Source organism: Rhinopithecus roxellana, chromosome 9, assembly GCF_007565055.1.
Source record: "Rhinopithecus roxellana isolate Shanxi Qingling chromosome 9, ASM756505v1, whole genome shotgun sequence".
NCBI lineage: Eukaryota > Metazoa > Chordata > Mammalia > Primates > Cercopithecidae > Rhinopithecus > Rhinopithecus roxellana.
Window position 1 is genome coordinate 71,123,104 of NC_044557.1, and position 26,265 is coordinate 71,149,368.

Sequence of the window (26,265 nt, forward strand, 5' to 3'; positions counted from 1 at the left end):
CCAAGAAGCATCGTGTGTACATGCATGTGTACAAGTGTTTATGTATGTGTGAAAACATATCCATAAACCCATTTTTTTATGAGCTCAAGAAAATCTAGACATATTTGGTTGTTTTTGCATTTGCTGTTTGCATTTAAGCTTCGATCAACTGATTTCCTGAACATGGCATTAAAACAGGTTTCAAGATAATGAAGACTACAAAACATATCATGAAATGAAATAATAAAAACAACAACAAAGATGGGCTGGGTAGATTGAGAACAGTCTCATAGCATAAAGAGCCCTCATTGTATTTGGTGGTGGTATTTTTTTATGGACATCTAATTCTATAATTAGAGAACATTTAATATAAATTCAGCGGAAACATCTTAGTCATCAGTGATTACCTAGCTATGAAATTCTTGGATTCCTCTTGAAAGCACCGTGTAAGTCTACTACAGATATTTCTTCCATCCTAGATTCTGAAGAATATCTAGGAGATAATTTCACAGTTTCTGGTGCTAACAGTGCTAATCATAGATACTTCGAGAATTTAAATTTAAGTGGAAATTCTCCTCTGTTCCCACTGACTGTTGTCAAAAATGAAATACAACCACTACAAGAAAAAGTATTAATGAGATCCGTTCAAGGTCAAAACTTCAATGGAATTCTCTAAAAATCAAAACAGGGTGCCCCTAATGTGATAATATGTACGTATAAACAGAGCTTTGTGGTTTATGCCATCAACCGCTTTGCAAAATCTTGCCAATAATTTTATTGCCATAAAAATTGGAGAGTTGATTAGTGGGTTACTTAAAGCTGTAATCTTAACCTTTAGTGGATTTATTTTAATCTAATTTAAATGGAGTTCCTTAATATTTATTTTAACAAAAGTTTACTTAGAAATTTAAGATTGGAAAATAGTTTCAAATGAGTACTGCTGGAACTAAAAGTAGTTGGATATGTGGCATTTTTCCAAGGTGGTCGGATTTCCCTCAAGGCCAATTTGTCATTGATGAAGCATCTGTCCAAAATCATTCATCTGTGTTTTGAGAACCTAGGATCAATCAAACTCTCTGTTTGGATAGTCAACTATTGTTTTCTGAGTAAAGATGGATGATGATAGGTGAATGTAATATTTTAGGTTTAACTTTAATGATGTCTATTTTTTTTCTGGAATTAGAAAAATACCAGGGTGGTATTTTGGACTTTTGCCTTATCTCACAATTAAATGCTTACTGGAAACTCAGAAAAGAAAACACTTGAAGGGTATTTAGAAGGCATATGAATTTCTTCATTTTGGGCTAATGGCACTTTTTAACATGATTGTTGTTTGAATATACTGGCAATGATGGAGCTGGATATTTATGAAAGTAAATACTGAAGATCAGTCTATTTTGAAACCTTTTTTGAGGCATCAAAACCATAGTGTCATTCTACTGTTGCTACATACTCTATATCACCTAGGTCATCTTCCCCATTTTAGCCACAGACATACATGAAGAATACTGTGCTAATATACTCAAAGTTTTAGGCTTCACCAGGATATATAACTTTAAAATGGAATCTCTAGAAAAAGATAGGTACTATAGATTAAACTTTTCTTATTTGTTCATTTATTTACTAAACATTAATTGAACACCTGCTCAGTTTACATTGCATTATAATTATGTGTTTAATGATATATCTCTTACCAGACTGTGAGAAACTTCTATTCCAGTGGCTGGATTAATGGCTAATATTTAGTAAAGTTTGTATGCACATGTGACAAATAAATGAAAATAAGAATTTGGAAATGATTCTTTAAAATGAAGGGAAGAGAGAAACTTAACATTTGTAGCAAGTAGTATATAGTTTTTGTTAGGTTATTTGTTAATCAATTCAAGTATATTATCTTCTTTGTTTTATTCAATTATTACAGTAATCGTTTGAGGAAGTAGGAACATAATTGAACAAGTCACTAAATCCCTGATTCTAAGTCATTGGACTGGGAAGTCAGAGCTGGGAGTTGAACTTATGTCTGTATGATCCCAGGGTTTGTGTGCTCAGATTGCAACAGTAGGCTGCCACACACAAACTCTTACCACTTTACCAGGTTAAATAAGAAAGAACTTATTTGACCACTGTTTACACTAAAATCTTCTAGTAAATTTCAAAATTGATACTTTTTTTCCAGTAGCCACTATTATGTATCCTTCTTAAAATTGAGTCGGAACAACAATAAGGATTATTATTATAAAAGTTCCAATCAATTAAAAAGGATACAAAGCATACATTTTGATAGTAAATATAGGAAAATAAGGAAATATTTGAAATTGGTATGCTTGTATACCTAGAAGCATCAGAACACAAAAGATTAAAATTTAGGTGAATTAATTTAAGTGGTTAGATGTATAATATGCAATATGTTATGTGGGAAGCTATTAGATTTAAGAATCTAATATGCAATATGTTATGTGGGAAGCTATTAGATTTAAGAATAGGTCTGGCATAATCTAACACTTAAAGGCCCAGTCTTAGAGTTTTTAGAAACCAGACTCTAGACTTACAAGATTGAAAGCAGAGAGGTTATTTAGGTGGGTTGTACAATTTTCCAGCATGAAGAGGACTTGGAACAGGCCACCACCTGGGTAGAAGGAGTACATTTTGGGTATATTTTGAAGAAAGAACCAATGAGTTTCATTGATAGATTGTGGCATGGGAGAAAAAGAGGTAGGATAATGCTATAAATTTGGGCCTAACAGGATGAATAAAATTGATATTTACTGAGAAGAATATTGGGGGAAAAAAACATGTTGAAGGTAAGGAGGATCAGAAAGTTTTGAACATGGCAAGTGTTAGGTGCTTTTTAGACATCAAAGTGCAGAAGTTGAGTAGATAGTTGCATATATGAGTCTGGAGATTAGGGCTAGAGCTGCATATTTAGGAATCACCAGATCATGAAAGATTTTTAAACTGAGGCCTTGATGATATCACTTCAGAATGAGTTTAGTTAGAGAAGAGCAGAGCACTGAGGGCTGAGTTATCAAGGCATTCTGACCTTCAGAAGGTGGAGCAATGAAGAGGGTCTAGCAAAGGATCTTGGGAAAAAGTGGGCAGGAAGATAAAATATTTGTACTACCTTGTGTCTCAAAAGTGAAGAGTTTTTGTAGGAGTTAATATTATTAAATGCTGCCAGTAGACCACATATGATGGAGACTAATGATTTGGTTTATAGCTGGGGAATCACTGATATAACTGACTGGAACAGTTTTGGTGCACTGGTGTCCATGAAAGCCTGTTTGGAATGGGCCCAAGAGAGAACAGGAGAAGGAACAGAGAAAGTAGGTATAGTCAACTCCTGAATTTTGTTCTAAAGACAGTTTGTAGGAGGATGCAACGTGAAGGGAAAGGCTTTGTCAATATTAGTGATATTAAAACATCTTGGTATACTCATGAGAATTATTCAGCAGAGAAAATAGTGAAAAGTCAATATTGTAGGAGAAAGAAGATAATTTCCTGGAGTGAGTTTCTTCAGGCAACAAGCAAGTCTGGTGCTTAAGTGGAACATCTGGTCCCACAAGGAAATGTGGCTATTTTAGCTATTGTAACAGGAGAAGAACAAAGTATGTGAATTCAGGTGTGGGTAAGTTGATTTGTAGGTGTGATGATGCACACATTCTCTTTTGTTTCCATTTGCTACACAAAATAAAAAGCAGAAGAGTTTATTCAGCGATGGAGATTCTATGAACTAAGTTGTGGACCCCCACCCCTACCAAAGATTTTTGTATGTTGAAATCCTAACCTCCAATGTGATAGTATTTGGAATGGGGCCTTTGGGACATAATTAGGTTTAGGGGAGGTCATGAGGCTGGGGCCTTCATGATTGGATGAAGTGCTCTTATGAGAAGAAACAGAGTGCTTGCCCTCTCTCTGCCATGTGAGGACATAGGTAGAATGTGGCTGTCTACAAGCCAGAACCTCACAAGGTATTTTCCAAGTCCTCACCAAGGAACCACATTAGTCAGTAATTTGATCTGCAGAAATGTGAGAAAATGAATTTCTGTTGTTTCAGCAACCCAGTTTGTGATATTTTGTTACCTAAGCAAACTAAAACAGAAGATATGTTGGAGATTTGAGGAGAAATTATGTAAAAGTAATATAGGAGAATAGTAAAGTGAATCGAGCAGGGAAATATAACAGTAAGTTTGGCAGGCAGTTCTGAGGACTTACCTAAGATTTTTATTCATAAATTTAAAGTTGGACTGTTCAGCATAGTTTCAGGTTTTATTCTAGTATTATTCAGCTACTTTAGAGCACAGAGAACAGTGTTGGACAAGGAAGTTTGAGTTATTGGGATATAATATGATGGAGGGAAAGAGGGAAAAGGAATTAGGGTGTTTACAACCATATGGTAAGTATTGTGTATAAAGACCATGTCAATGGTGGCAATATGCTAATAAACAATTATGAGTGTGAAACATGTATGACCTATTAAAAGTTCTAAGAGATGGGATGGGTTTGTAATCTGTCAACTTGGCTAGGCTCAACATTATTTCCCAGAATTCCCTTTCTTGTATATTGCCAGTTAGAGTGGGCCACTAGAGAATGTTCATAGGATGTTTGGGGAATGGAAATTAAACAAAAACCATTGTGGTTCATACCCAGTGGGGCTGTTTCAGATCTTGGTTTGGACAGCAACTGGGTCTGCAGCTTTAATTCCTTCCCCTGGATCCTCCACCTCTTGGCAGGTATGTGTCTAGCTATATGACAGGTGCCAACTTTCTGTGCAGAACACTGCGTCATCAAGATTGCAGGCAGTGAGAACTGGCATGGGTTTTATTCTTTCCTCATGGGTTCCAGCTCCTTCTTGTAAGTTCTACTTGGTCCTTGATCTCCCCTCCATTACATCCATCTTCTATCCCCAACTTTCTGCCCTGCAGACTTCAAGATTCAGCATCAGATGGAAGACAACAGCCTTACAAACACTGCTGAGCCAGCTCCCATGATTGTGTAAGATCCAATCCTGGTAACATGTCCCTTATTTTACATGCAGTGGTTCTGCTTCTCTGATAGAATTCTTTCTGATGCCAGAGATTTGTAGCACATGTAATATTGTAAACTGAGATGATTAACTATTGGACATGTGTCAATTCTCCCTGAAAGCAGTTATGAATTTAATAGTCCTGATACAAATCCAGTTGGATACTCCCAAGAACGTAAAACGTCAGTAAGAATAGTTTAACAGTAAGTATGCCACAGAGCACAGAAAGTCTCCACACTGAATCCCTGAGGCTTCCTGGTGGGAGCATAAGGCTGGAACAAATTAGTAGAAGTGGCAAGGTTCTGTACCATGCTTTGAAGCATGACATAGGTAAGTTGTGTGAAAGGTCTGGAGCAAGCAAACAAACCAGAATGCAAGATGTTCATTTCAGATGGCAAGAATTAAGTGGAATAGAACCGTAGTTATAGCTAGCACATATGGTATATCTATGTGTGAGACATTCATTTTCTAAGTGCTACACACACATACTAGCTCATTTTATCATTACAATAATCCTATGAGGTATTATTATTGTTTTTTTTTATACATTAAAAATGGAATCAGAGAGATTGAAAAATTTGCCCCAGGTCCCATCAGTAGTGGCAATAAGGTCACACTAGAGAGTAACAGAGGTTAGAACTTCTACCCTACTCTCTTTTGACTTCAGCTCTGCTGAAGAAATTACCCTGGTACAGGCAGGCAATGGAGCAGCTCAATACACACAAGATAGTCTTTAGAGCAGGGGTCTCCAGCCACCTGAGCTCTGCCTCCTGTCAGATCAGCAGCAGCATTAGTTTTTCAGAAGAGCATGCGCTCTAAGTACTATTCGTAGATGTAAGTACTAGATCCCTGCACATACAATCTAGTACTTTTGCACAATCCGTGGAAAAATTGTGTTCCACAAAACTGGTCTCCAGTGCCAAAAAGGTTGGCGGTGACCACTGCTTTAGAGGAAGGTAGTAGTAATTAATCTTGTAACTAACTAACTAAGTGAATGTACTTGGACCACTGAAGATGGAGAAAATCCACTCCGTGAGCAGAGCCGGGAAAGACAAGTAAAAACAATTGATCCTGTCATTAATCTTATCGGTTGCTGGGCTATTGGCATAAGGCTGGCAGAATGACCCAGGGACAGGCTATTGAGTGAAACATGTTAAGGAGCAAAAACCAAAAGTTGTTTAACATCCTTACCTTATGTGTGGGGCATTTTAGTGCACACCAACATAAGGACACGCCTTTGGCTCATTATCATGCCAAGGTGGAAGGACAGATCAGCAATCAGAATAGGGAGGGAAGGATGTCATGCTGCTCCAGGCCTGTACACATGTGGTCTTACTGTTAAAAGACAAGGCAGCATCCGTGGCTGGAACACATTGCCTCTGTGCAGTAGGGAAGTAGTTGGGCAGGGATTTAAGGGATTATCATTTTTCATAAAAGTCCTTGTAAGATTTTTAAGCCTTCAATCATGTGCATGTATGTCTCTGATGAAAGAGTATGCACTAAAAGTTAGAATAGAATCCAATTCTTTGCCTTTCAAATTAACAAAGATATTAGTGAGCCTGGGATGAAAACACTAGTAAGTGTGTGATGGAATGCGCTAGTTATTGCTGCTGGCAGTGTTTATCAGTACGATCTTTCTGGATAGCAATTTATCAGTATTTGTGAAGAGTCTTAAGAAACCTGATGTCCTCTGAACAGCAATTCCACCCTGGAAAATCTGTAATAAAATAATCCCAAATCTAGAAAAGAGCTTTATACCCAAAGAAGTTCAAAGGTTCACCATTAATAATTGTGAAAAACTGGAAACAGAATATCCAATCATAAATAAATGAGCCATGGTATATCCACTCAATAAAACAGTAAATGCCACTAAAAGTATTTACAAAGATTATCCAATAACATGTCAACCACTAATGGAAGGGTAAGTGAAAAGAACTGAGCATGACTCATGTATGCCATATGTAAGATACGTATTATAAAGACACAAATATATATCTTTGAAGTGTACCTATTTTTTTGTCAAAGGATTAGAAGACAAAGACCACAGTTGTTAGAAAAAGATAGTTGAAGGTAGCTGATAGGAAAATTGATCCTTGCTTTGTTTCTACTTGTGTGAATTTTCAAATGTCTGTTAATGTCTCAAATGAAAAAATTAAGGAAGTTATATACAATGACAATCGTGTAAATTTCATTTTCAGAAAGGGAAACAAATGAACAAACCTAAGCCCCTTCAACCCAACATAATGAAAGCCAAAGTGAAGTCCCCAAACTTCCAGAGTGTAATTTAATGTTCCCCTATTGTAGCTGTTACAGGAATAGCTTTCAAAGTAAAGCCCATAATAGAACCTAAAATAAATAAATGTTCTGGATGTGTAGCAGAGCTTGGTTTATTTTGAATCAGTTGGCTGAAAAACTTTGTTTTGATTAACCTGCATGGGCAGGCAGAAATTTAACCTGAATCTTTGGTTAGATTGTATCCATCTTGCTTATTCCACCGAAAAAAATTTAATATTGGGAACGGGTGAGGGTGGGAAGTGAGGAGAAATTAGAGACAAGTGTTTTATATTAGAGACTCTTCTAGGCCATGGCTCCAATGTAGAATTATTTGTTGGCACAACTACTCCTTTGCAAAACTGTTTCTGGTGCAAAAGCAATGGTGTGTGTGTGCACCTGTGCCAGGTTTCTTCAGGTTCTCTCAGGAGATGATAGCCAGGGCTTCTAATTTGTGATCCACTAACATATTTTTTTAAATTTATTCTGAAGGATTGGTTATTAATGCCTGACTCTTCAGAAATGTTTAAAAACTCCATAAATAGCATTTTTCGGTTGTTGCCCTAAAACTAGGCTTTTAAGGGATTATCATATATCATATACATATATATATATAAACATATACACACACACATATATATGCATATACACACATATATGTATATATACCCCCACTAAAATATTTTTCTATATATTTAAAATACATATAACAGATTATGTATTATATATATATTTTAAAAGGTTAGGAAAACAAAATAAATACTTGTATATATACATGTAAATTCCATGGACTCACAAGATGCTATATGTAATTTTACTTTTGTAAAATTTACTTTTGCCCTTTTCCAAGTGTGTAATTAGTTGTTATTTATTATAAAAGGTAATATCAAAGAAAGTATGACAGGATAGTTCTGTCTATGCATTTTGGACCTTTGAAAATTTTTGAAGATAGACACATGTAATAGATCATCAGGTCATTTCATATTTGCTCTTCTTTTTCTGCATTCCCAGTGAGATAATTATATTATGGGAATTTGTACATTGTGTCTGTGCTGACACTACTATTTTTACTTTCAAATTTAAGTGCTGCCTTCAGCATTGTGCAATGTTTGGCTAATATCACATTTTGGCTGTGTCAGGAGTTTCTTGGTATACATTATTGCAATAGATTTTGTTATTGGTTCCAGATACGTTTATATGTCTTTCTTGTTCTCAGTTTCTGAAGGTTAATCTGCCTTGCATTGTTCCTTTTCTTGCAGAAAGGAATCTAGGAATCCTTGAGAGTTGAATAAAACTGCCACTTTTTTTTAAAGAGCTGAATGAAGTTTTTGGAGAAAAAACTACAAACTGACTCAAAGGGAAACCTTGCTAGGTATGAAAAGTTGCAGACAAATTTATAAGTAGTTTTATTCATAATCCCTTTCCATTCTTGCTGAGAATCACAAGTTTAAAAAAAAGTGTTCAATGGTAGGCTTTTAAGTGCATGAAAAGCATCTTGGTGTACAGACTTCTAGAGTTGAAACTGGCTTTATATTTGGCCATTAAAATAAATGTAGCATGGCAAAAGTGGCCAGTACAGTAGCTTTCATTTTGCTTTGGCTAATGAATATGATAAATAGATGGGTTTATCTTGCAAGCTGTTCCAGCCAACCAAGTTTTCAAAAACATTCCATTTTAATCCCTCTCTCAAGATAAGCAATGCATTAATACACGTGGAATTGGATATAATCTAAACAGTTTTATCTCTTATCACTCCTTTTAACTTTAGTTGGGGAAACCTTTCCTCTATTAGATGAAAATTTAGCAGATTCTAAATGTTTATGCTCACACTTAAGGTATGTAGTTACTGTAAGAAATAGTCTTAATGCATAATTTTTAAAAATCCAGATAAATATATTAGCACTTTAATCAAGAGTAAAAGGTTGAGTTCTATAGACGGCAGTCTGGGGGATTTTCAGAGGAGGAAGAAAAGCTTATTAGCACCCTTTTCCCGGGCCTGGATTCTCTAGCTGTAATTCTAGATTCTGCTAGGGAAGAAGGGAGAAATTTAGGTACTGTCAAAACCTGACTTCTTACTCTACAGGTATTTGCAACTAATGCTTTTTCTTGTGAGTATTTGAAGACCTATGACCGGCCCTGTCCAGCAGCAGCTCCCACAGCACAGGTAATGTCTCTCTTCCCGCCTCAGCCCTGGTACTGAGACCCTCTCCATCTCAGGGCTGATCCAAGTCCTTTTGTACTCCAGGCAAGCTCTCTCCCCAGTGTGCCTACATCTGGTCCATGGGAAACACAAATTCTTTTCATTTTTACCAGTGGAAATATAGTCACATCACAAACACAGGCCTCTCTTCTCTCTATTATCCCTGCACAAGCCATTTAACTTTCTCAGTCCATGTTATTCCCCCTGCAGAGAATATCAGGCCCTCCAAGTGAAGCCCTTACTTGCATTGAGATGTGTGGGCAACGAACTCTTCTTTTTCTTGGGTAGTAGAGGTGAGGCTCAAGCCTAGCTTTTCCCATGGAAACCTTCCCACAACATTCTGTTTCATTCTGCACACACTGTCACTTTTTAATTTATCCTTAATCTGTCTCAGAAGCTCAAGTATGAAATCAGTTTTTACACATTTTGTTTGTGAATTCTGCATTTTGTTTGGGCCTTAGCTTTGGCCTCTTTGTGATGAAGTTCAGGATGTGGTACCCCAAAATATGGCACCTTGGCATTTTGAGTATTTTAAACTAAAGAGATTTGAGAAAACAACAAAATCAGGAAGTTCTCTTAGTCCTACCCTTTGCCTTTTGGGACAGGTTATAAAACCTACCAGGGATTTTCTGACCTTCCCCTGAGGCAGACAAAACATTCATATGAGAGGTACCCTCCCTCTACCCATAGGAAAGAAGCATCTTAACCTACAAATACAGAGTTACCAAGGAGAATCTGAACAGGCCTTGCTAAGTTTCCCCCAGGTTATTACTATTAGATTATACTCTATCATATTGTTCCAAAACTCTCCATTCTTCATCAAAACTTCTGTAAAAAACGTTCAGGTTTAATAGTTACTTTGGGTCTTCATTTCCTTATGAAAGCTCCTGTGTCACATAAAACTTATATTAAATAAATGTGTATGCATTTTTTCTTGTTAATCTGTCTTTTGTTAGAGGGACCTCAGGCATGAGCCTAAGATGGTTAGAAGGAAAAATATTTTTCCTTTCTTTTAGTTGTCTGGGCCAAAACTTTCAGCGAATGGACTGTTACACTGATGTGAATGCCAATGACAGTCATGTTACTTTGATCTTAGACTAAGATTTCCAAATAAAATACAGGACATCCATTTAAATTTAAGATAAACAATGAACTATTTTTAATATACACATGTCCCATGCACTATTCAAAAATGCATATATTAAAAGTTATTCATGTTTATCTGAAATTCAAGGTTGTGCATTCTGTGTTTTATTTGCTAAACCTGGCAACTGTATCTTAGCCAAAGCCCTGTACATGCCACTGAAAGACATTTTGATGAACATTTCATTATCTGCAGGGTTTAATGTATGTATACGTATATGTCTTTCATGTCCAAAGTAGGTAACGGTTCAACAAATCTGTTTTGATGGCAAATACTACACACCAGAAGCAGCACCACGTCTATTGCCATCTTCTTGGCTAATTTGTTTTGAGGTTAGAATAAAGCTGTTTTCCATCAGCCATTTTTAGGCTTGGTTTGGGGAGGATTCTAATATATTTTGTTACAGGAAATAAGCTGTTTGCTCTGCTATTAAACAATTCTTAATTGCTTGCATTTATGCTTTAACTCAAATACTTATGTCTTGTGAAGAGTTCAAATACATTCCAAAGTATCACATCAAGGCTATCTGATTCCACTGTTGTTAAATATTGTGCCATAGTCATACTTTTAATAATGAAGGGATTGAGCAATAAGGTTACAAAAAAATCAGAGTAGGGATTGCTATTTACCAAATCAAAGTTTGTACTTAATATTTTCACTTTACATTAGGAGACTTTTTTCAGCTCAAAGTTTTCTTAACATCTTGGAATTTTGTGGTAGACAGAGAGAGAGGTGCCTGAGAGGATGCCATGGAAGATGCGATCTTAGCTGCAAATTCTGAAAATTTTAGCAGAAAATAACATGGTGAAGAAAATTTTTAATGGAAATTCTTTGGTGATGCTTTTAAATATACACAAATGTTTCTAGTGGATAGTTAAACTTGCTGTTTTCTTTCAAAGCCTTAGAGTCTCACTGGAATGACTTTTATTTTTAAACTGAAGAGGATAGGGCCTCAATTGAGATTAGGCTGTGTTTGTGGGAAAGCATAGAATGGAACGAAAAAGAACTACCTTAAAAGAAGCTGATGTGAAAAATATTGCAGGATTTCGACATTTTATGTGACTACAAAAACATGAGATAATGGTGTGACCACACTGGATAAAATTAATATTGGTATGACCACTTCTGTGCTCATTTTGGGGTGAAGTAGAGGATGTGAAAGTATTCACAATGTCCTTGGGAAGAAGATGTTAAATAAGTAGGAGATCATTAGTCTGAGGCTGTCTACATGGTTTGAGTTCCTAAGTAACAACCTGAGTGAGGAATATAACAAAAAGCCAAGTTTTGGCCAATTACATGCTGACAACTTACTGCACCGTGCCCATATAAGGTAATGTCTAACTGTAAAGAATCAGGTGATTTCTCTACTTCTGTGTCTGGTCTATAAAAGCTTGTTGCTCACTCTGCTGGGCAGAGCTCTTTGAACCTCTTCTGACCCTGAGTCCTGCCTGATTCATGAATCATTCTTTGTTCAAATAAATAATGCTAAAATTAATTTCTCTAAAGTTGCTTCTTAATAGTTTGGCATCACAAGTGAGATATGAAGGAGACTTCCAGTGACCCAGTGAAGGTTTCCACTAGACCTATCATTCTTTCACAGTAACTAGAGGTCATGGGTAAGTTTGTTCTTGGATTCAAGCTCTGCAAATTTCTGTTTTGTGTTCCGACTTTACTGGGCAATTCTTTGACCAGACTGGGTTCAGGATTGGATGACATCCAATAAGGAAAATGGACTGGGACCACTAAGAAACCTTCAGCAAAGGAGGTTACTAGAAGACAGGGAATCACAGGGTCATTTGGATCCAAGGAATCTATAACTCCTCAATCTGGAACTCTGGCCAATTTCATGTACAAGAACTATGGACCCAAAACATGCTTTTCTAGTGAGATGGGTGGACCTTATCAAAGATAACTTAGAATTGCAGTGGAGAAACTCCTTGCAAAAGGCAAATGGACATGTCTTTTTATAGCTGCTACAGGGACCAAGAAGACCTCCATGTATGCATTCTAAACCAGGATTCCCCAACCCCCGGGCCATGTACTGATATCAGTCTGTGGCCTGTTAGGAACTGGGCCACACAGGTCAGTGGTGGGCAAGTGAGCATTACCACCTGAGCTCTGGTCAATGACTGTGGCATTAAATTCTCGTAGGAGTGTGAACCCTACTGTGAACTGCACGTGCGAAGGATCTAGGTTGTGCATTCCTTATGAGACTAATGCCTGATGATCTGAGGTGGAACAGTTTCATCCTGAAACTATTCCCCCACCCTGTCTGTGTAAAAATTATCTTTCATGACAGCTGTCCCTGGTGCCAAAAAGTTTGGGGACCACCATTCTAAACCAAACCAAGAGGTCCCAAACTATGCCCTATGCCCTGAGATGTCTTCCTTTATTGTAAATAGCCAGGCCACTGGAAAAGAAATTGTCCATGCTTACACCAGCCATCTGATAGACATTCTTCCTTTGGCCTGGACTATTTCCTCACTAGAGGAGGCTCCCAAGGGCTTGATTCCCAGGGCAATAATTAACCAATCCCTCCAAGAAAAACAACAACAACAACAACAAAAACAAACAAACAAAAAAAAACAAGAATATTTGAAACCCCAATTGCAGAAATAAAGTTCATTTTCAGAAAAGCACTTGTAAAAATTAGTCCTGTTTTCTCTAATCCTGTTCTTCCCTGGGGACCTCTCTGACAAATGGTATGTTCTGCCAGCATTGTCTTTCTTGTTATCATTGCCTTTGCTATGCCCCAAAACTCTTTCTTGCAAAACAAACGAAAGTTAACCCATCTCTGACAATAAGGCAAGATTAGAAGTATCCATGCTGAGTGCAGGCATAAAAAACGCTTGTCCTATTCTTTACTGGACTCAACCCTGAACTCAGTTATATAGTTAAAACACAAGCTGGGCAGGGAAACCACTGATCCAGCTGAAGTAGTCTCTAAAATTTGTCTTTCTGGCATTATAACTATTTTTAGCTTATTTTGAAACCCTTTTGCAAGAGAAATTTACATCTATAAAGGAAATCTCCATTTTTCAGAGTCTTCTTCCCAGTTCAGAAAGAGAGACTAAGTCACTAGAAACTCTTTCAATGGAGAAGGCAATGACTTAAATTTATATGACAAGTCTTAACCTTGGTTTAAAGATGCTTTTCTGGCTATCTTGGTTTTTTTTTTTTTTTTAAATTTTTGTTTTGAGGTGGAGTCTCACTCTGTTGCCCAGGCTGGAGGGCAGAAGTGCAATCTCGGCTCACTGCAGCCTCTGTCTCCAAGTGATTTTCCTGCCTCAGCCTCCTGAGTAGCTGGGACTACAGGCATGCACCACTATGCTCAACTAATTTTTGTATATTTAGGAGAGACAGTTTCACCATGTTGGCCAGGCTGTTCTTGAATTCCTGACCTCAAGTGATCTGCCTGCCTCAGCCTCCCAAAGTGCTGGAATTACAGGTATGAGCCACTGTGCCCGGTCCATCTTGTTCTAACTGGACCTTTACCTACACTCTTGTTTCATGGTTTAGGCAAATGGCAGTATTTAAGTTTGAAGTCTAAGCTCTATGCCTTTGAGATGTAAATGTTCTACTGCCTTCTCTAGGACCTGACAGCTATCCCTTTAAAATTTAAGTTTAGGGGAGATGACTCATTAGAAGAACTAAAAATAGATATTTAGAAATTGGACAAATACAAATGATTTTCCACAAATATTAGTTAACAGTTTTAGCTATCAGGAAATCTTGTTTGATTATCCAGAAATACAATGTGGCTTCAGATCTTATTTAATAAATTAGTGAGTTTTATATTATTATACCAGGCACATCACTAAAATTTTAAAATAAAAGCTGCAAGATCAGTTTCTATGTGTTTATGTAATCTGTGCTTATGAAGAGTCAAACTCTGTAAAATATTTGAAGAGATTTATTCTGAGCCAAAGTGAATAACCATGACACAGACTCTCAGGAGGTCCTGAGAATATGTGCCCAAGATGTTCGGTGTACAGCTTTGTTTTACACATTTAGAGAGGTACGAGACTTCAATCAAATTCATTTAAGATGTACACTGGTTTGGTCCAGAAAGGTGGGACAACTTGAAGCAGGGCTTTCAGGTTATTGGTAGATTTAAAATGTTCAGGTTGATAATTGGTTGAGTTTATCTAAAGACCTGGGGTCATAGAAAGGAAATTTTGGGTTGCGATAAGAGGTTGTGGAGACCAAAGTTTTGTCATGCACATAAAGCCTCCAGGTGGCTGGCTTCAAAGAGAATAGATTGTAAATGCTTCTTATCAGAGAATTAACAAAGGTATTCAGGACTTGAACTCAGCTCTGGATCAAGTGGACCTAATATACATCTATAAAGGCCAATGACATTATGAAGAAACCGTATCAACTAATATGCAAAATATCCAGCTAGCATCACCATGACAGGATCAGAGTCACACATAACAATATTAACCTTAAATATAAATGGGCTAAATGCCCCAAATAAAAGACACAGACTGGCAAACTGGATAAAGAGTCAAGACCCATTGATGTGCTATATTCAGGAGACTCATCTCATGTGCAAAGACATACATAGGCTCAAAATAAAGGGATGGAGAAAAAATTATCAAGCAAGTGGAAAGCAAAAAAAAAAAAAAAAAAAAGCAGAGGTAGCAATCCTAGTCTCTGATAAAACAGACTTTAAACCAACAAAGATAAAAAAAAAAAAAAAAAAAGACAAAGAAGGGCATTACATAATCATAAAGGGATCAATTCAACAAGAAGAGTTAACCTAAATATATATGCACCCAATACAGGAGGACCCAAATTCATAAAACAAGTTCTTAGAGACCTACAAAGAGACTTAAACACCCCACTGTCAAAAGTAGACAAGACAGAAAACTAATATTCAGGACTTGAACTCAGCTCTGGACCAAGTGGACCTAATAGACATCTTTCTACAGAACTCTCCACCCCAAATCAACAGAATATACATTCTTCTCAGTGCCACATAGCACTTATTCTAACATCATCCACATAATTCGAAGTAAAACACTCCTCAGCAAATGTGAAAGAACTGAAATCATAACAGTCTCTCAGACCACAGTGCAATCAAATTAGAACTCAGGATTAAGAAACACATGCAAAACCACACAGCTACATGGAAATTGAACAACCTGCTCCTGAAAGACTCCTGGGTAAATAATGAAATTAAGGCAGAAATCACAAAATTCTTTGAAACCAATGAGAACAAAGAGACAATATGCCAGAATCTCTGGGACACAGAGATTCTGCTACAGCAGTGTTAAGAGGGAAATTTATGCCCACTAAATGCCCACATCAGAAAGCTAGAAAGAGCTCAAACTGACACCCTAATAATTAAAAGAGAGAAGCAAGAACAAATCCAAAAAAAGCAGAAGACAATAAATAAGATCAGAGCGGAACTGAAGGAGGTAGAGACATTAAATCCTTCAAAATTAAAAATCAATGAATCCAGGGGCTGGTATTTTGGGGGGAAAAAAAAAAAAGACTGTTAGCTAGATTAAGGAAGAAAAGAGGAAAGAATCAAATAGACACAATAAAAAATGATAAAGGGGATATCACCACTGACCCCACAGAAATATAACTACCATCATAGAATACTACAAAAAACCTCTACACAAATAGAAAATCTAAAAGACATGGATAAACTGTTGGACACATATACCCTTCCAAGATTAAGCCAGGAAGAAGTCGAATCCCTGAATAGACCAATAACAAGTTCTGAAAGTGAGGTAATAATGTATGCCAACTTTAAAAAGGCCAGGACCAGACAGATTCACAGCCCAATTCTACCAGAGGTACATAGAGAAGCTGGTACCATTCCTTCTGAAACTATTCCAAACAATCGAAAAGGAGGGACTCCTCTGTAACTCATTTTATGAAGCCAAAATCATCCTGATAACAAAACCTGGCAGAGACACAACAACAAAAAAACTTTAGGCCAATATCCCTGATGAAAATCAATGTGAAAATCCTCAACAAAATACTGGCAAACTAAATCCAGTAGCCCATCAAAAAGCTCATCCACCACGATCAAGTTGGCCTCATCCCTGGGATGCAAGGGTGGTTCAACATACACAAATCAATAAACATAATGCATTACATACAAAAACAAAAAACAAAAAACAGTGACAAAAATCACATGATCATCTGAATACAGAAAAGGCTTTTGATAAAATTCAACATCCCTTCATGTTAAAAACTCTCAATACGTTAAGGTTTTGATGGAACATATCTGAAAATAAGAGCTACTTAGCCAACATTATACTGAAAGGGAAAAATCTGGGAGCATTCCCTTTGAAAAGCAGCATGAGACAAGGATGCCCTCTCTCATCATTTCTATTCAACAAAACATTGGAAGTTTTGGCCAGGGAAATAAGGCAAGAGAAAAAAATAAAAGGATATTCAAATGGGAAGAGAGAGAGTCAAGTTGTCTGTTTGTAAATGACATGATTTTATATTTAGAAAACCCCATTGTCTCAGCCCCAAAACTCCTTAAGCTGATAATCAACTTCAACAAAGTCTCAGGATACAAAATCAATATGCAAAAATCACAAGCATTCCTGTACACCAACAATAGACAAGCAGAGAGCTAAATTATGAATGAACTCCCATTCACAACTGCTACAAAGAATAAAATACCTAGGAGAACAGCTAACAGGGATGTGAAGGACCTCTTCAAGGAGAGCTACAAACCACTGCTCAAGGAAATCAGGACAAAAACAAATGGAAAAACATTCCATCCTCATAGATAGGAAGAATCAATATCGTGAAAATGGCCATACTGCCCAAAGTAATTTATAGATTCAATGCTATTCCCAGCAAACTACCATTGACATTCTTCACAGAATTAGAAAAAAAATACTTTAAGTTTCGTACGGAACAAAAAAAGAGCCCATACAACCAGGACAATCCTAAGCAAAAATAACAAAGCTGGAACCATCCTGCTACCTGACTTCAAACTATACTAGAAGGCCACAAAAACCAAAATGGCATGGTACTGGTACCAAAAGAGACTTTAGAAATAACACACATATCTACAACCATCTGATCTTTGAGAAACTTGACAAAAATCAAGCAATGGGGAAAGGATTTCCTACTTAGTAAATGGTGCTGGGAAAACTGGCTAGCCATATGCAGAAAACTAAAACTGTACCCCCTCCTTACACCTTATACAAAAATTAACTCGAGATGGATTAAGACTTAAATATAAAACCCAAAACCACAAAAACCCTAGAAGAAAACCTAGGCAATACCATTCAGGACATAGGTATGGGCAAAGACTTCATGATGAAAATACCAAAAGCAATGGCAACAAAAGCCAAAATTGACAATTGGGAACTAATTAAGCTAAAGAACTTCTGCACAGCAAAAGAAACTATCATTAAAGTGAACAGGCAACCTACAGAATGGTAGAAAATTTTTGTAATCTACTCATCAAAGGGCTAGTATCCAGAATCTACAAGCAACTTACATTTACAAGAAAATAACCCCAAGAAAAAGTGGGCAAAGGATATGAACAGACACTTCTCAAAAGAAGACATTTATGTAGCCAACAAACATGAAAAAAAAACAGAAAAGCTCAGCATCACTGATCATTAGAGAAATGCAAATCAAAACCACAATGAGACACCATCTCATACCTGTCAGAATGGCAATTATTAAGAAGTCTGGAAACAATAGATGCTGGCAAGGCTGTGCAGAAATAGGAATGCTTTTACACCATTGGTGGAAAGGTAAATTAGTTCAGTCATTCTGGAAGACAATGTGGCAATTCTTCAAGGATCTAGAACCAGAAATACCATTTGACCCAGCAATTCCATTACTGGGTATATACCCAAAGGAATAGAAATCATTCTACTATAAAGACACATGGACACATATGTTTACTGCAGCACTATTTACAATAGCAAAGACATGGAACCAACCCAAATGCCCATCAATGATCCACTGGATAAAGAAAATGGGCACATATACACCAAGGAATACTATGCAGCCATAAAAAGGAATGAAATCATGTTCTTTGCAGAGATATGGATGAAGCTGAAAGCCATCATTTTCAGCAAACTAACACAGGAACAGAAAACCAAACATTGCATGTTCTCACTCATAAGTGGGAGTTGGACAATGAGAACACATGGACACAGGGAGGGAAACAACACACACTGGGGCCAGTCAGGAGGTGGGAGCAAGGGGAGGGAGGGCATTAGGACAAATAGCTAATGCATGCAGGGCTTAAAACCTAGATGACAGGTTGACAGGTGCGTCAAACCACCATGGCAAATGTATACCTATGTAACCTACACATTTTGCACTTGTATCCTGGAACTTTTTAAGTTAAAAACAAAAACAAGGTATTAAGGCAACAAATAGCACAATAGGAAAGTACCTCATATCTCAATACTAGCATTGAATGTAAATGGCCTAAATGCTCCAATTAAAAGATACTGAATAGGCTGGGGGTGGTGGCTCACACCTGTAATCCCAACACTTTGGGAGGCCAAGGCAGGCAGATCACCTGAGGTTGGGAGTTCAAGAGCAGCCTGATTAACATGGAGAAACCCTGTCTCTAAGAAAAATGCAAAGTTAGCCAGGTGTGGTGGCACATGCCTGTAATCCCAGCTACTCAGGAGGCTGAGGCAGGAGAATTGCTTGAACCTGGGAGGCAGAGATTGCGATGAGCTGAGATCACGTCAAAAAAAAAAAAAAAAAAAAATACAGAATGGCAGAGTGATTAAGAATTCACCAACCAAGTACCCGCTGTCTTCAAGAGACTCTTTTGACACATAAGGAGTCACATAAGGTAAAGGAGTGGAAACGATATTCCGTGAAAATGGATACCAAACGCAAACAGAAGCAGTTATTCTTATATCAGACAAAACAAACTTTAACAGCAGTTAAAAAGGACTAAGAGGGACTATATATGCACCTAACACTGGAGCTCCCAAATTTATAAAACAATTACTACTAGATCTACTACTAGATCTAAGAAATGAGATAGATGGCAACACAATAATAGTGGGGGACTTGAGTACTTCACTGACAGCACTAGACAGGTCATCGAGATAGTCAACAAAGGAAAAATGGACTTAAACTATACCCTAGAACAAATGGACTTAACAGATATTTATAGAACATTCTAACCTAGAACTGCAGAATATACATTCTTTTCATCAGCTTATGGAACATTCTCCAAGATAGACCATATGATAGGCCACAAAAGAAGTCTTAGTAAATTTAAGAATATCAAAATTATATCAAGTACTCTCTCAGACCACAGTGGAATAAAATTGGAACTGAACTCCAAAAGGAACCTCAAAACCATGCAAATACATGGAAATTAAATAACCTGCTCCTAAATGATCATTGGGTACACAATGAAATAAAGATAGAAATTTAAAAATTCTTTGAACTGAACAATAATAGTGACATAACCTATCAAAACCATTGGGATACAGCAAAGATGGTAGTAAAAGGAAAGTTCACAGCATTGAATGCCTATATCAAAAGTCTGAAAAAGCACAAATAGACAATGTAAGGTCACATCTCAAGAAGCTAGAGAATTGAGAACAAACCAAACCCAAACCCAGTAGAAACAAAGAAATAACCAAGATTAGAGAAGAACAAAATAAAATTGAAACAAAAAATACAAAAGATAAATGAAACAAGCTGGTTCCTTGAAAAGACAAATAAAATTGATAGACCATTAGCATGGTTAACCAAGGAGAGAAGATCCAAATAATCTGAATTAGAAATGAAATGGGAGATATTACAACCAATACCATAGAAATACAAAAGATTGTTCAAGTCTACTATGAATAGCTTTACACACATAAACTAGAAAATCTAGAGGAAATGAATAAATTCCTGGAAATACACAACTCTCCTAGATTAAATCAGGAATAAATGGAAACTCTAAGCAGACCAATAACAAGCAGTGATATTTAAATGGTAATTTAAAAGTTACCAACAAAGTCAAGGACCAGATTCACAGCTGAATTCTATCAGATATTTAAAGAAGAATTGGTACCAATCCTCTTGACACTATTTCAAAAGATAAAGAGGGAATCCTCCCTAAATCATTCTAAGAAACCAGTATCACCCTAATACCAAAACCAGGAAAGGACCTCACAAAAAAGAAAGAAAACCACAGACCAGTGTCCGTAATTAACATAGAAGTAAAAATCCTCACTAAAATATTAGCTAACTGAATCCAAAAGCATATCAAAACAACAATCCATCATGATCAAGTGGGTTTCTTACCAGGGATGGTTTGACATACAAAAGTGAATAAATGCAATACACATAAACTTCACATAAACAGAATTAAAAATCACATGATCATTTCAATAGACCCAGAAAGGCATTTGACAAATTCCAGCATCCCTTTATGATTAAAACTCTCAGCAAAATCGGCATAGAAGGGACATACCTTAAGGTAATAAAAGCCATTTATGACAAACTCACAGCCAACATTATACTGAATGGGTAAAATTGAAAGCATTCCCCCTGAGAATTGGAACAAGACAAGGATGCCCACTTTCACTACTTCTATTGAACATAGTACTGGAAGTCCTAGCAAGGGCAGTCAGACGAGAAAGAAGGGACAATCAAATTGGGAAAGAGGAAGTCAAACAGTTGCTGTTTGCTGATGACATGATGGTATATCTAGAAAACCCTAAAGACTCATCCAAAAAGAGGAGTTCTTTAACTCATTTTTTGGAAGCCTAGGAGTTCTAAATATTCCTATAACTGATTAATGAATTCAGCAAAGTTTCAGGATACAAAATTAATGTACATAAATCAGTAGCCTTGCTATACACCAACAGTGATCAAGCTGAGAATCAAATCAAGAACTCAACCCCCTTTACAATAGCTGCAAAAATACAATACTTAGGAACATAGTTAACCAAGGTGAAAGACCTCTACAAGGAAAAGCGCAAAACACTGCTGAAAGAAATCATAGATGACACAAACAAATGAAAACACATCCTATGCTCATGGATGGGAATCAATATTGTGAAAATGACGATACTGCCAAAAACAATCTACAAATTCAATGCAATTCCCATGCAAATGCCACCAACATTCTACACAGAACTAGAAAAACAATCCTAAATTTTATGTGGAACCCCAAAAGAGGCCACATAGCCAAGCAAGACTAAGAGAAAGGAACAAATCTGTAGGCATTACATTACCTGACTTCAAACTATAAGGCCATAGTCACCAAAACAACATGGTACTGACATAAAAACAGGCATATAGACCAAAGGAACAGAATAGAGAACCTGGAAATAAAGCCAAATACTTAGAGTCAACTGATCTTCTATAAGAGAAACCAAAACAAAGTGGGGAAAGGACATTGGCAAGCCACAAGCAGAAGAATAAAATTGGATCCTCATCTCTCACCTGATACAAAAACTAACTCAAGATGGATCAAAGACTTAAATCTAAGACTTGAAACCATAAAAATTTTAGAAGATAACATAAGAAAAACCCTTCTAGACACTGGCTTAGGCAAAGACTTCATGACCAAGAATACAACAAAGATATATGGGACTTAATTAAATTACAGAGCATCTGCACAGCAAAAGAAATAATCAGCAGGATTAACAGACAACCCACAGAATGGGAGAAAATCTTCACAATCTATGTGTCCAACAAAGTACTAAATCCAGAATCTACAAGGAACTCAAATCATCAAGAACAAAACAAACAATCACATCAAAAAATGAGCTAAGGACATAGACAATTCTCAAAAGAAGATATAAAAAATGGCCAAACATGAAAAAAATGCTCAACACAATTATCAGGGAAATGAAATTAAAACCACAGTGTGATACCAGCTTCCTCTGGCAAGAATGGCATAATAAAAAAGACAATAAATAATAGATGTTGGGTGGATGTGGTGAAAAGGGAACACTTTTATACTGCTAGTGGGAATGTAAACCTGTACAAACACTATGGAAAACAGTGTGGAGATTTCTTAAATAACTAAAAGTAGATCTACCATTTGATCTAGCAATTCCACTCCTGTGTACCTACCCAGCAGAAAAAAAAGTCATTACACGAAAAAGATACTTGCATTCATGCATTTTTAGTGGCACAATTCACAATTGCAAAAATATGGAACCAGTCCAAACTAGTACTCAACTAGTGGATTAAAAAAATGTGAGTTTACACACACACACACACACACACACACAATGGAATACTACTCAGTCACAAAAAGGAATGACATAGTGGCATTTGCAGCAATCTGGTTGGAATTGGAGACCATTATTCTAAATGAAGTAACTCAGGAATGGAAAACCAAACATCGTATGTTCTTACTCATAAGTAGGAGCTAAGCTATGAGGACTCAAAGGAATAAGAATGATATAATGGACCTTGGGGATTCAGAGGAAAGGGTGGTGGGGGCGGGGTGAGGGATAAAAGACTACACATTGGGTACAGTGTACATTGCTTGGGTGGTGGGTGTACCAAAATCTCAGGTATCACCACTGAAGAACTTATTCATGTAAACACTACCTGTTCCCCAAAAACCTAAATTAAAAAAAATGTTAAACAAATTGACAAAACTAACTAAATCAACTAGATTCCCTTGGCTATTATCAATGGCCTGGATGGCAATTGGATCCACTCCTACTGTAATATTCAATTTAACCCCTAATAAAATACTTACTGGGAGACTTCTGTACCTAGTAATAGAACCTCATGTATCTCTTGTGCTTGTAATCTCTGCTATGACTAAATACTAGAAGGCTTTAATGCACTATGCCAAAATGTATTTTTACCAACTAAAAGCCGCCGCCAACTGGGAACAATCAGAACTTTCATCATCTAGTACCCAGAGACTGGGCCTTTTGGACACCAGAGAAAGATTATCCTTGAGCTCTGTTGGAAGGCCATGCCAGATTTTCACCACTGATACTGAAGCAAAACATCAGGGCCTCAAGTCTTGGGTTTGCATCTCTCAACCCAAGAGGGTAACTTCAGACTTTTGGAACTTTATACCCATTGCAGATCTCAAGGTAAAACTGACCAGGTAGGTTTCTACTCAGAAGCAGATGACATCCAAGATGTGGAAAACTTTCCTAAAATCATGGACCAAGTCTTTTCGTTTTTTTGTTTTCTTCATGAAACACTTGTCATTTTCCCTCTTTTCCCTGTGTTTCTTTTCTGTTTATACATGGAAAAGTAATGTGATAATGAAGATTTCACAATTGATAGTGTTCATAAGGAACTTAATTGAATATTGGCTATGTTATGTCAAAACTAAATCCTACATGATCTAGATTCTCTAGTTCACCATGCAACAAATTGCATGTGATATCCCCAGTGTGACTATTTGTTCAAATTACACATGTAATTCTTTCTATAAAGTTAGGCTTCTCAATTTAGATGTTGAGATTCCTTGCTTCAATCTAACAGTGGGGAAAACCTGTAGTGAAATTTTCAGTTAAATTATGCCAGAAATTGAATAATAAAACCACAACTTATAGGAGAGATAATTTGACAGCTTGTAGGTAAATTTATAACTCTCATATCTTTGGGATATTTGTCCCCTCCAAATCTGATGTTGAAATGTAATCTCCAGTGTTGTAGGTGGGGTCTGGTAGATGGTGTTTGGGTCATGGGGGCAGATCCATCATGAATGGCTTGGTGCCCTCCCCATGGTAATGAGTGAGTTCTCACTCTGTTAGTTCATGTGAGATGTGGTGGTTTAAAAGAGCCTGGCATCTTTCTATGGCTTCCTCTCTCACCCTGTGACATGCCTGCTCCCCCTTTTGCCACCTACCATAACTGGGAACTTCCTGAAGCCCTCACCAGAAGCAGATGCTGACCCCATTCTTCTTGTACAGCCTGCAGAACTATGAGCCAAATAAACCTTTATCAATTATCCAGGCTCAAGAATTCCTTTATAGCAACACAAAACAAACCAACACAAACCCTCATTCCTTAATTACTGTACCATCTAACAATGCAGTGATTCAGATAATGGAGGCTTAGGTAAGAATTACTAGTCCTATTTTTTTTTTTTTTTTTTGATACCAGTGACCCCTATGTACAAGTATGCCACAGGAAACGTCTCTGTTGTGTTCCTATAAGATGTATTTTTTTTTCTGTGCAGGATTTAACAACCAATCATAGGCATGGCCAACTCAATGTGTCAAGAAGTAGAAAATAAGGGGCTAATGTGAATTCGAGATACTAACAGTGCCACATTGCCACTCCATAACAAATTAGAAACTGAATATTGGTCTATACTTCTTAATTTACTTTCCAGCAGGCAGAAATCTCTCTAAGCATTTTTAGTAAAATGCTGCTTACCTGGCTTGGCATAAATATAAGTGAGGTCATGATTAGAAATCTGTCCCAAACATTAATCACTCTAGCTGACTCTAGTGCAAAGACTATAGTTGCCTAGCAAACTTCTTTAACTTTTCTTACTAATGTCATTTAACATAATGTTTGCTTTGGACTACCTATTGTCTAAACAGGACAGGTAGTTTGATAGTTGACATCACTTGTTGCATGTGGATAAATGTGTATGGTATAGTAGAAACTCAGTTCTAAGAAATCAACATACATCTTACCTTGTTAAAACAAGTAGATTCTTCTGGCTCATTTTGTAAAATTTATGTGATTTTAATAGTTTGGTTTATGGCAGATCCTGTTAAAGAATATACTTCAGTCTTAGTATTCACTATCTGATAGCTATCATAGTAGCCCCCTGGTGCACTGTATCTTCAAGAGTGTTACATAATTTTCTGTATCCATCCACTGTGTGTCAAATGGTCACACTCCAGGTTAAGAAGAGAACATAATCACTCAACTAGTCTGACATCATAATTTGTGGATTTCATACTGAGACCAAACAAATCCATCATGAGAGAGTGGCAGCAATGCTTAATGTTTGGGTCAATCTTTCAAGATTGAGAGACTGACGAAAAAGGGGGAATTGTTACATTAAATAAGAGTCCATGAGCCTGAAGCGTCTCCATACTTTGAGTTCCTACATAACAAACAGAAACCTAACTCAGGAGTATAACAGCCAGCCAGGTTTCAGTTAATCATAGGCAATCTTCACACCATGCCCAAATAAGTCAGATGCCTAGATGAAGCCAATTAGATGGTTTCCCTACTTTGCTTTCATGAACCTCACTGCTCACACTGCTGTGCAGAGCTCTCTGAACCTCTGCTGGTCCTGGGTGCTGCTTGATTCATGAATCGTTCTTTGTTCAATCTATGCTAAATTAATTTGTCTAAAGTTTTTTTTTCCCCGAAGGGAAGACTTAAATTTGACGTTCAAGCTATATTCAAATATTCAGAATGCTTCCTTATGTAGAAATTGGATGAGTCAATCCAACTTCTGCAACTTAGTGCAACTGCAGAGGGTAACCATACCATCAATGAGTAGAACATCTCAGAAGACACATTTCAGCCTGTCATTGGCAAGCAAACAGAATGATGTAAAAATGAAATGGACTGCTTTGTTTGGTAGAAAATGCCCTGTTGAGAAAGAGCTTACATAAAGGTCAGATGATCGCCTTCTAAAAATTTATATTAGCTAAAGTGTTTGTTCTTTTCAATTAAGTGATTTCATGGTATTATCAAAAAACATGAAAG